Source organism: Benincasa hispida, chromosome 12, assembly GCF_027475165.1.
Source record: "Benincasa hispida cultivar pf3 chromosome 12, pf3_genome.v1.1, whole genome shotgun sequence".
NCBI classification, from domain to species: Eukaryota; Viridiplantae; Streptophyta; class Magnoliopsida; order Cucurbitales; family Cucurbitaceae; genus Benincasa; species Benincasa hispida.
The window spans coordinates 69,650,732-69,658,198 of record NC_143489.1 but is presented as its reverse complement, the minus strand read 5'-3'; the positions used below and the strand labels follow the sequence as shown (position 1 = coordinate 69,658,198).

The window sequence follows — 7,467 nt, the reverse complement described above, 5'->3', positions numbered from 1 at the left end:
AAATGACAATTTTCCTTGGTAATTGAAAGCACCCCTAGAAGATTTAATGAATTAGACAAATATGATGAGAATTTTGACACAAACTTTGTGGGTGAAGACTCCTTCATAGCACTTAATGATATTGATGAATTTGAACGTTGTTACACTGCACGAGACAATTTTGAAAGTATCTTATTATGATAACTTAGAACTTACATTCATTTTGTGAATTTGCACTAACATATAACTTGCGGCCATTTTGTGAATTGCTACTAACATAAAATTAGTGGTCATTTTGTAAATTTGCACTCATAATGCATACCTATGGACACTTAGTATAATATTAGTTGGCCTTTTTGTGAATTATAGTAATAGATGGTCATTTTGTAAATATGCACAATATATTGTCGTTATATGCATTGTGAACCATTTCAATTTGTAATGCTCTATAAATATTTTACATATATATTCAGTATATAAATATAAATGTTCTCTTTATTCTCACTCTAACTATCACTATGCAAGCTAGTGTTTTTTTTTTCCAAGCTGTGTACACTTTGAACCATTTGGATCTAAGAGCTTGCTACATTAAAATATAATGAAGTCAAATGTGCATGTAAGTTGTCTTTAAATATTTATTTATAGAAAAATGTTATATACATAATATCATCTCAATGTTTTATGTCTTAGGATTTGGATAAGCAAAATATTGGACCAACCATTGGTAAGAAATTAAAAACACCTCATACTACAACACAAATATTTTAACGACAACAATCTGATCACACCTTAGTGAAAACATCATGGAGATTTGAAAAGTCATTCAATATAGACTTAACTCAACCGGGTAGCGAGGATGAGGAGGCTAAGGAAGAGGATCCTTATTCAACAAAGAGTGTAAGAAGAAAGATTGTAGATAATAAAGATAATGTCGTCAAGCTTGGTATAGAGAGAGAGGTAAGGGAAACATCTCCTTTTTCTAACTCATTTCACCACAACAATAGGCATTCTTCACCTGTTACTACTCCACTTCCATCCCCACATGTCAATGAAATTGTTCATCCCCAACCTAAAAGACCACAAGTTAACCCATTAGATTCTCCTACTGCTCGTACTAGATCAGCGGTTCATAAATTACTCATTAAAGAGGTTCAAAATCGGTTGGAGGAAAATGTTGTCGAAGTTCATACAAAGGAATCAAACCTCCAAAAAGACAAGAGGTCAGACCAAAATGCAAACAATAGTAGTGGAGCCAGAAATGAAATTAAATGTAAGATACAATGAATACGGACAACCTATTGAAATATCGTTTGGGTTATCCTCATTTTTGGGTTCACTTGTCAGAGAAGTGGTGTCGGTGACTTTTGAAACTTGGGTGAGACTTTCAACGAGACAAAAAGAAGTATTGTGGCATTCTATCCAAGTATGTAATAAATAATTATATATTTATATAATGAATATAATTTAAACTTTCTTATAGTCACTACGTTAATTTTTTATTCTTTAGGCACAATATAATTTTGATGAAGAATGACGGAAGAAATATTTGTTTCAAAAGATGGGTGAGCTATGGAAAACAAGCAAATCTCGCCTAGTGAGTAAAATTGGACAAACTTCAAATGACGATGAGTTGAATAAATTAAAGCCAGATAATATTTCTTCAATACATGATTGGAATGACTTTATCTAAGACAAAACAAGTGCAAAATTTAAGGTATGTGATATAATTATTGAGTAAATTTATTTATTTGATTCAAGGTATGAAAACAGGTTTAATCTTTGTACCTTTGTTGATTACTTTGAGTATGATTTCAAGCAAAAAGCAAGAAATTTAAGGAGATGAAAAAAAAAAGCAACTTCCACACACATGTAGTCATAGAGGCTATGCTCGACTAGCTGAAGATTTGGTATATACTTATGTAATACTAATAACATTATTATAATTAGCACTAGAGATAATATATAACCAAATATTTTTTTCCATGTAGAAAAATTCTTCTTCTTCAACTCCAATTATCCGAATAGATGTTTGGACAAAGACACATGTGAAGAAATATGGAAAACCTATTAACTCACAAGTGATCAAAACTTTGGTTAGATTATTTTTTGTATTTTTCTTAATTTTTTATATTTCCTGAGTTGTATAAATCTCTCTCGTGGGATTACTAGTATTTGTTGGAAATTGAGTTATATGTGCCTTTTTTTTTTAATCTTGGCATTTGTTGTGAATTCACATTGGTCAATGCTTTGTTGGATTTTATTTAAGTGATCTCTTATTGGCTTGTTGGTATTTGAGTAGTGATTTAGTTGAAGTAGGAGTTTGTTAATGTTGTGAATTCACATCGGTCATAAGGCATCCCCCTCCCTCCTAAAATGATTTCTTTTTAAGTAATGGTTATTAGTTTGGTTTTATTTAAGTGATCTTCTTGTTGGCTTGTTGGCATTGAATAGTGATTTAGTTGAAGTAAGAGTTTTTAACTATTGTTAATTTGTGTTTGCCTCTACCCCCCCCCCCCCCCCCCCCCCCCCCGCGTCTTAAATGATTTTTTTATATTAAATGCTTTGTTGGATTTTATTTAAATGATCTTTTGTTGGTTTGTTGGTATTTGAGTAATGATTTAGTTGAAGTAGGAGTTTGTAAATGTTATGAATTCACATGGGTCATAAGGCATCCCCTCCCCCTCTCTCTCTTAAATGATTTTTTTTATGTTCAATATTTCATTGGGTTGGTTTTATTTAAGTGATCTGTTGTCGGCTTGTTGACCTTTAAGTAGCGATTTAGTTGAAGTAGGAATTTGTAAATATTGTAAATTCATATTGGTCATAAGGCATCCCCTCCTCCCCCTCCTCTTAAATGATTTTTTTTATATTTAATGCTTTGTTGGATTTCATTTAAGCGGTCTCTTGTCGGCTTGTTGGCATTTGAGTATCAATTTAGTTGAAGTAAGAGTTTATAAATGTTGTGAATTTGTGTTGGTCATAAAACATCCCCTCTACCCCCCTCATAAATGATTTTTTTTTTATATTCAATCCTTTGTTGGATTTTATTTAAGTGATCTCTTGTTGGTTTGTTGGCATTTAAGTAGTGATTTAGTTGAAGTAGCAGTTTGTAATTGTTGTGAATTTACATTGGTCATAAGGCATCCCTCCCCTTCTTAAATGATTTTTTATATATTCAATGCTTTGTTGGATTTTATTTAAGTGATCTCTGTTGGCTTGTTGGCATTTGAGTAGTGATTTAGTTGAAGTACGAGTTTCTAAATGTTGTGAATTTGTGTTGGTTATAAGGCATCCTCTCCCCTCCCCTCCCCTCCCCCCTCCCCCAAATGATTTTTTTTTTATGTTCAATGCTTTGTTGGGTTGTTTTTATTTAAGTGGTCACTTGTTGCCATTTTAGTAGTGATTTAGTTGAAGTAGGAGTTTGTAAATGTTGTGAATTTGTGTTGGTTAAAAGGCATCCTCCCCTTCTCCCCCTCCAAATGGCTTATTAGCTTCTTGGCATTTGAATGGTTTTACTATGATTTTTTGTTAGGAGTTTATTGAACAAAATTGTGTGGGAACGTCTCCTTCAGGTAGTATAATTGACGATGCAATTAGTAGAGTTTCGGTCCCGATCATGGTCATGTACAAGGATTAGGATTTGATGTGTCTAAACCAAAGGTGTCTAATCAACTTAGAAAGATAAGACTATTGCATCTCTTGAAAGAAAATGCAATAACCTAACATCAGATGTAGATGAGCTAAAAAGCGTTGGTAGCTTCCTTAATAAAGGACAAGGTGAATTTGTCTTTAAATCTCTTTATCTATTTAAATTATGTTTTATATGACATTTTCAATATATTGTTTCTATAGGAAAAATTAGCGAACAAAATTCTAATAATACTATTAGAGTATCAATATCGGCAGATATTCTAGTTCCAATCCTAAGTTCTCCACCGGTAAACTCATTTATAAATTTTCTTTTCATTTAGTATTCAAAATTATTATTGTTTGAAAATTTTCTAACCATGTTATGGGTGAAAAAGAGTGTTATTACCTAAGTGTTTGCTGCTAGATTGGGTTGGTTCAGGAGAAGTCGTTGCTGAAGGTAGATGGTCTTCCAATGATCCATCAATCCTTGTCCATCACATACCTCTTAGTCCGAATGCAGTTTGTGTGTGGGTTGATATGATAAAAATACTATATTCCTTCTTATGGAGGCCTACATTTGACATTATTGTTATTGACGATGTCGTGGGCACTACTGTTACATGGTCAATGGATAAAGTCAAACTATGTAAGAAAATTAATTTATTTCTTTGTGAATTAAGTATATATTTAGTCCATTAGCTAATTTTTTTGTTAGAATTAGATCACGATGATTTATGAAAGTTATTTTTTTTATCACGATGATTTATGAAAGCTATTTTGTTTTTCTTTATTAGGTGATTGATATGATGACAAACATCGGAGCTACATATTTTGTGTGGGAGAAATTTGGTATCACTATAATCTAAACATCTCTTTTGATTGTATCAACTATTTGGGATTATATATGTAATTTTATTTGGATTAAGAATTTACAACTTGTTCTATTAGGTAAGAACTTTGTTGGAACATATTTTTTATGACTATATCAAACCTTTTGGATGAATATAGTGTTTTATTTCTTTTTGTATGCTATAAATTTGAAGATTTTGGTTATAATTATGATTATAGATTTGGAAGAGATATGAATTATATCTTTCTTCATCTAGACAATAATATGGGCAAGCAACTTCTATAAATATATGTTTATAATTAATTCTACAATAATATTTGCCAAAAAAATTGTAAAATCTAAAAGAATATTATTAACAAATGCTATTAAAGATCAATTATAGAATTATTTTTACTACTACATAAAATGCTATAGAAGTTTATTAACATTAAATTCATGCTTGAAGATGGGGTATTTATAGCTTTTTTCCATTAGGATGAAAAAATGCTAAACAAAATAAGGGACTTTCAATAGCGTGTCTAAAATCGCTATGGAACGTCTTTTATAACATTTTTTTTATTGCTATGAAAATTTTTTATGGTACTCTTTCCAATACAATGAAACTTTTCCATAACATTGAATTATAGTGTCATATGTCAACTTTCTATAGCAATATTAATAGTTGTACAAAAATGCTATGGAAAGTGGAGGACTTTTAATAACATCGGCTACGACAGCATTTATAAAACGTTATGAAAACTCTTTTATAGCGCTTTTACAATATTATTAAAAATATTATTGAAACATTTTCATAGCGTTTTTTATAGTGTTGAAAAAGCGCTATCAAAACGTTTCAATAACTTTTTTTAGCGTTAGACAAACACTATTGAATTTTTTTTTTGTTAGCGCTTTTCTAGTGCTATAAAAACACTATCAAAACGTTTCGATGGCATTTTTTTTACGCTATAAAAAGTTTTCATAGCATCATATATGCGCTGTCAAAATGGACTTTTTATAGCATTGAAAAAATGCTATAGAGAGTCATAGACTTTCAAAAACATGGGCTACGACAGCATTTTGAAAACACTATGGAAAATCTACGATGGCGTTTTTCTAATGCTATTGTAAGTGATATTTCTTGTAATGATGAATCTGTCACATTTACTGTTATTAGTACTATTACCATTCAGTGTCGAACGGTAATGGTAATGTGACAGATTTATAATTCTAATTAAACCTGATCAAAAGCAATATCCAAATATGTTTGGGATTGTGGCTCATTATGATTGATCTATCAATAGAATCTCATTACGATTACACACCAATTTTTCATTATGGAATGATAAATGTGACCCTTTTTTAATAATCCTCGACTTTTTTAAATACTATGCTACAAGAAGGGTAAGAAGAGTCACCAAGAATTATATGTCCAAAACCCAATTCGAAAACCTAGAAATCCAACTACACCCAACATTTTCAGACATAGAAGAGTCAAGAAAACCAAAAGAATTATCAAAACCAGCCGTATAAAAACAATATAGTATGAGCAACTTTGTTACACTCACGAGAATTATATGAGAAGAAGACATTACTCAATCTACTCGCCAAAACTCAAATTTCGTGAACTACATCCTTAAACTTTATGTTTAGAGTTTAAATTTTATGTTTATAATTGTTTGTTCTGTAATTTAATGGGTGTAAAGAAAAATTGGGGAGAGAACGAAAGCTCGACGAACCTTTTTTTTTTTTCTTTTGCAAATAATTAAGGCTACAAAACAAAAGTTCTTATAGATAATAGACATATGGTTTCGATCAACGCGATAATATAGCTTATTTTTGTTTTCAGATGTAGAAACTTAGTTATGAAGATAAGGTATCAAAAAAATTCTAAATTATGATCTTGTAATAATTTTTTTATTTTAATAGTAATTGACAATGCACATATAAACAGCTTTATAGAATAATGTGGGTTAGTGTGCATGCTTTTGGTTGCTTTTTATATATGCCTACTTTATATTTAATAATTGATCAACAAACTAAGATTCTCCTAAAAAAAATAATAATAATAAACTAAGATTCTTGTTCTGTATTATATTATGAATTATACTAAAATGTTTGTAAACCATTAAACTAAGATGTCCCATAAAATTCCCCAAAAAAAAATCTTGGTGGTTCTAGTTCAATCTATTATCTGATTAATTGTGTGAAAATTATAAATGTAGTCTCTTAAATTGAAAGTTTATCTATTTAATTCCTAAATTTTAAAAATTATAAGTAATTTTAGAATTTTTTTAGAGAAATTTTAACATATAGAAAAAAATGTCAAATTATTTACAGAAATAGTATAAAAAAATATTAATAAACTTCTATCAACATCTATCTGTCTCTATTGAAAATAAATAAATTTCACTATTTTGGGTAAATAGCTTCCTTTATTTTTCTATTTTTGAAATTTTCTTTTTTTAACATTCACATAAAATTGAAAATTTTATATTCTAATAGACATAAAATTTGATTTTATATTTAATAGATCGCGTAATTTAAAAAAAAAAATAGAATTTTTCGATGACCTATTAAATGCAAAATTGAAAATTTAAACATTTATTGGACACGAAATTAAAATGCTAGTAACTTTTAAAATTTCATGAATTCAAGTAGAACATAAATTTTACATTGGAAAAACTAAACTTATAATTTCAACTTATTAGTAGCATAGAATAATGATAGGATTTTCCTTTTTAAAAAAATTGTGAAAACATAATAGTGATTAACTTATACATCGTGAAAAAATTTTAGTGCAGCCTCGGTAACATCTATTTATTGTACCGTCTAAATTGTACCCAATAAAAATTTGTCATGGGTAGTTTTATTTAAATGATTTTTAAAAAAAATTTTACTATTTAATAATTACATGAAAATTAAGTTGCACCTAATCATTGTCCTAAATAATATTGATCTGATTTAACTGGTGTACAGAATATATATATATATATATATATAATAAATCTTAGCTAAGGAATAAACTTTTT

The 7,467-nt window shown here is 29.2% G+C and overlaps 1 pseudogene; it reads left to right on the top strand.

The window, feature by feature from the left end:
* Positions 1 to 1,537: 1,537 nt before the first annotated feature.
* On the top strand, positions 1,538 to 3,984 carry LOC150032172 (uncharacterized; annotated as a pseudogene).
* The last annotated feature ends 3,483 nt before the right edge of the window (positions 3,985 to 7,467 follow it).